This window comes from Triticum dicoccoides, chromosome 6B, assembly GCF_002162155.2.
Source record: "Triticum dicoccoides isolate Atlit2015 ecotype Zavitan chromosome 6B, WEW_v2.0, whole genome shotgun sequence".
Taxonomy (NCBI): domain Eukaryota; kingdom Viridiplantae; phylum Streptophyta; class Magnoliopsida; order Poales; family Poaceae; genus Triticum; species Triticum dicoccoides.
In genome coordinates this window covers 364,506,988-364,512,353 of record NC_041391.1, presented here as the reverse complement: position 1 = coordinate 364,512,353, position 5,366 = coordinate 364,506,988, and the positions used below count along the sequence as shown (strand labels likewise).

At 42.4% G+C, this 5,366-nt stretch overlaps 1 pseudogene; it reads left to right on the top strand.

The window, feature by feature from the left end:
* The first annotated feature begins 640 nt into the window (after window positions 1–640).
* Window positions 641–2,747, top strand: LOC119324535 (annotated as a pseudogene).
* The last annotated feature ends 2,619 nt before the right edge of the window (window positions 2,748–5,366 follow it).

Sequence of the window (5,366 nt, the reverse complement as noted above, 5' to 3'; positions counted from 1 at the left end):
TATCAAATTCTTACTTGTTCTTACCAATGCAACAGGTGGTGATCGGCGCGTTGGTGTTGGCTTCAAACTACCGATGAAGATTGGGTAGAGCGATAACCAGAAATCAGTAGAGTCGGGACCTGTACTTATTGGTAGTAAAAAGTGTAGCTTGGCAAAGACTTCTCAACTCACAATATTAGTGACACAATTTAGCAAAAAGCAATGCAAGTTGAATAATTGCTCAAACTCCTAACTAGTGATAGCAGTCGACTAGCAAGAGAGAAAACAATCTAACCCCAGATACTGAATCAAATGAATGTGAAAAGCGATGCAAATACGATAGCTCTAAATAGCTATATATAAGTGAGGTATAAACGCAATGTATGGCAACGCTCGAAAATAGATGATAGATGAAGTGACGATCAAGTAGCAGCAACAATAATGTCCTGAGTAGCAAATCTATATATATGCTACTAAAAGAGCAAACATCAATTATCCTAAAACCACCAAACTTAGTGTACACAAATTAACCAGCACCCTTGGATCTAACCTGCTTAATTGTATCTAACAGTCTGTATTACTTCGATGGTCTGCCATCGAAACGAATCGACGAGATTAAATGTTCTGCCGGTCTGCCATCAACATACCGTCTTCACGCATGCCCACTAATCCGCTCACCACCACGTCTCAGTTGCCAAAAAAACATCACGTCTCCAACTCCAACCATAGCGCCCCCTCTCCACCAGCCGCCAGAGAACTCCTCCCTGTTCCCATCGCCGCCGCCGCCGCCCACCGCTCCTCCTCTCCTCTGCTACCCCAGGCGCGAGGAACCAACCTCCCGAAGCAACCAGAGCGGCAAAGCGGCAGAGGAATTGAGAGATGGCGTTTGCGGCGGCGGGGAAGGAGAAGGGGCGGGCGTCCTACATCCGGATCAAGCACGGGGGAGGAGCGGCGCGAGGCGTCCTGGAAGGAGCCCGAGGGCCGGGTCTTCTCCGCCACCACGCGCACCGATGTCGCCACGCGCCTTGGCGACCTCCGCGACCAGATCCTCGTCGGTTGCACCTCCTTCGCCGACCTCGCCGCACAGCACTCCAGCTGCTCCTCCGCCCGCCACGGCAACGACCTAGGTACGCCTCCACTTGCCGCACTTCGCGCTTTGCAGGTTTTCATATAGGGTCTCCGTCTCTCCGATCGTGGCGAACCGGAAGCACCAGCCCAGGAAGAGCTCGACAGCATGGAGGTCCTCCCCAGCCAGAGACCCACCGCTGAGCAAAGCACTTCTCCATTCTTTTTCTTCTTCTTTTACCCAGACAAAACAATTTTGTCGAGAACAATCGTATCTGGTTAGGATCCACACAGGAATCTACAGCACAAATAATGGATGAGCGACTACAATAGAGGATGGACCTGTGGTTGCTTCCCAGCTCTTTTCTTCAAAACAATCTGAGAAAGAGTACAAAGTAAATTGGAGCATATGGAAAATTGCTCAGGAATATCTCCATTTTATGATTATTGCTTTGATGTACAGTGACCTATAAAAGGGTGAAAACAATAAGGGAGATACTTCTCTGGATGTAGAGCTCACTGACATACGCCTAAAAAAATAAAAAATATATTTTTTACATTATTATTCTCAATAGTATAGTTGAACATTCATTATCTTGTGGTTTGTACTTGGTCCCAGCCTCCCAAGCTTAAATCTGAAGTTGTTCTGTATAGGGGATTGAATTGTATGAGAGTCTGTTTCCAGGCTTAAATCTGAAATTGTTGTGTATACTATATGTGCATGCAGTGCATCTGGTAGAACCAATCGATTTGCAGAATATGGCATGAACCGGAAGGGTAATCGGTGCCGCCACCGGAAGGCTCGGCAGTGCTAATCGCTGGAACTACACTACCGGCAGTGCCATCCAATCCTCAGAGACGCTCAAGGTATATACAATGTACACACAAAGGGGTCCACATGCAATTATCTAATTATTGGATGCATCAGATTAATGTGCTTAATGAATCACATGTTTATACTTGAGACAAATGAATGTATTAATGGTTAGTAATTTTTTTAACTATCCTTTTTACATGGCTTCTAAGCTCTTTGAAAGTTTAGGACACAATAGGAAGTCATATTACAGCGGTTTCCAGTTAATAACAAAGCTGAAAGCACAATCTCTATTTTTTGAGGGCAGCAAAATTGTTTTCTAGAACTGATAGTTTCTTCAGTATTTTTTTAGTTTGCTTTCTGTTACTTTATAACTGAATATGAATATGCAGTTACCTTATTTTTCTTTTATGTGATATGTGAGTATATAGCAGTTAGCTGCATGGTTTATTGTGGTTTCAAGCTCAACTTTTGTGTTATCTAGATGCAGTACTAGGACTGGTTGTTGACCAAAGAGATGATATGACCATCAGTTTATGGCCTTTTTGAGCTTGATGTCTTCTATATTGGAGAATGAAGTCTTCGGCATGTACACTGTGTAAACAATCATTGGAAAAGGCGAGAGGAAGATAAGAGGAGCATATAGAAGTTTGTGATTTGTATAGGAGGCCTTGTTGATATGATTTATTTTCCTGATGGTATATATATTCATCTCATTAGGAAGGCATTGTTGTGTGGCTTTGGTCTTCCTAAAATTTTCTGTGGATTTTTTTCTTTTCTTTTTAGCTTTGTGAAACAATGACTATCCTAGCACAAGATCTAATCATGGGAATTTCCTTATTGTACAGTTTTCCATTTTTAAATATTAGACCATTCTTCATTGTTGAGATGTTGATAGGACAAGTTTTCATTGCTTATCTTACCAGGACTAAGATTAGGCTGGAGAAAGTGTGGCTTGCATGCCATCTATGTCGTACATAAATTATTAAATTTCCTTCATTTTTTGTTCGTGAATGTTGCACTCCTAGAGATGAGACTCGGAATGGGTGCATAATGGTCCTGGCTACCGGAGAACTCTTCAAGCTCGCAAGTGGTGCGTGTTGTAACTCCCACTGTGGCGCTGTAGTCGAGCCCATCAATTCAAATTCTGAAGATAACATGTAGCCTGAATCCAAGAGGGAACAAATCCAGTTGTTCCAAGACGCGTTCTTTTTTGTATATCTTGTTGACAGTTTGCTTCTCTGCCATGTTCACTTGGACAATGCATATATGTATTATAAGTCCTTCCAAGTTCATAGAATAAACCAGATACTTCTGAAATCTTTATTATACGATTGCAATTTCATCTTGGATTATGATTTCTTTTTTGTCTGCTCCAACATCGCATACATCCTTAAAAGATAAATGTGGGGTTTGTATTGAACTTCACCTTTAGAGAGGCAGGGATTATCAACACTACAAAATTCAATACACATGAATAATGTGTTGCTTTGGTTGAGACGTGCGTTGCACGTGTATGCTAACTAGTAGATTAAAGCGGTCCAAAAGAGATGCTAGCCGACCTGATTTTTTTTTTCTTTTTATTTTTTCTCTGTTTTTATTTCTCTCTTTTTTTTCCTTTTTTTCTTCTTTTTCTTTTTTTTCTTTTTTTGTTTCTTTTACCAGGCTGTTACCAACAAGTATACGCACGGACGGAGAGGATAACATGACCGAATCAGAGTGCTACTAGAAACAACTGTTGTACCTGTGGACAGTGGCGTAACCAGGGGGTGTGCCAGGTGTGCCATGGCACACCCAGGTTTTTGAAAAATAGTTTTTCACCATGTAAAAATTAGCTTATTTTTAAGAATCATGCAAGCTAATTTAAATAGACTTCAACTTTTTAAAAATGTGCACGCCCTCCATTTTATTTTTAGGGCCACCACTGCCTGTGGATAATAGGGAGTAAGGAAAAACGTATGGTTAGGCAATTCCCACAGTGCAAATAGTACTAGCAAGAAGCAAAACAAAACAGCGGCGGTGGATAGCGGCGGTGGATGGCAACGCGTGGTTAAGCTGGGTGTACGCGGAAGCGGAGTAGGAGAGCAGGTTTAGCATGTGCTAGGTACTGCGTACATGCGTACAGAGGAAAAAACGTGGAGCTACCTTAGATGTGGACGTGTACGTTAATATGAAAAACGGCGGACAGCAAGGACGGTAATTGTTGGCGGCGTCGGATTGCATGCAATAAATACTGGGATGTTGCTGGACCGGGATTTAGAAAGAGACCGATCGCAATGCTGCTTCTCCTATTTTTGTGGGATATCTTCCAGATTGTGAGCTATGGCAGCGGCAAAGATTAAGAGAAGGTCAAAACAAGATCGATCTAGTAAATTATTTTCTCCCAAACAAATCTAAACCAGCACTAATACTAGGATGAATGCAACCAAAAATTCAACAAAGCAATTACATGATGCAAAAATTGCTAAAGGCTAAAAAGATGCGTGCAGTGGATGAGCTAATCTATTTTTTTTGGCTTTTTTTAGATTGTAGGACAGAAAAAAAATCTAATCTAATACTCTCACCGATGAAATTAAAAACTGATACCACTTGATGTGAACTGGGACCCAATCTTTCGATGAGAGAAGGATAACTATGATTTTTGGTGGGATTTGACCCTCACGATCTGGCTACCAACCGTACAGGAAGAACCTTACACGACTCATATGCACGACAGTCGTTGAACCAACTCCACGGCGTTATCGGCCGAGCCAACGGCGCGATAGACTTATACAGAAGGATTTTTCCTACAAGCAAATCGAAGAACATGCAAGAAAATAACAGCCAAGCAATCTCAAAATTGCGAATATACTAGATGAGATTAATCTCACAAGATAGGGTTCCGATAGGATGTCTTGACGGTCGCACTAGCCGCTACGATCGAAGACAAATAAAAATAGCAATATAACTAAACTTCTTTAAACAAAACCCAGTATAACCCTAATAATTCATAACTATTTATTAACGGATTTGCTATTTTACAGTCGAGTGTTTTCCAATTCGTCGTCATTCAAATCTATGTTCGTCCGTTTTCGTGCGGAGATTCGCGCTAGGTTCTGTTCAGTTCGGGTTGGTGTTTTTGTCGGGCGCGGTTTTGTGTCTCAGCCCGTTACCGTCGCCCCGGCCCGGCACTATTGATTTTTTTTCCTTTTTGTATTTGGGAGTGGGTGTCGTTTCCTCTTTCATTTGGTGGCTCTGTTTAGATAATGCCGAGGGGAGAGAGAGAGAGAGAGTTTGAGAGGCGGAGCAGAGGAGGCAATTCCTTCTGTTCATGTCGATTCCGAGATATTCTACCGCTCGATCTTGATTTCTCTTCCCTTTCTCTTCGATCCCTGGCTGCCGCCCGGTTGTTCTTGTCTCTCGCCCTCCCCGGTATTATTTTGCTTGTGTTGTGGTTGTGTCATGAAAATCTAGGTTGAGTTTCTTGTTTGGATCCGTGGCAGGTGCATGTTGCGGCCATGTTGTAGTC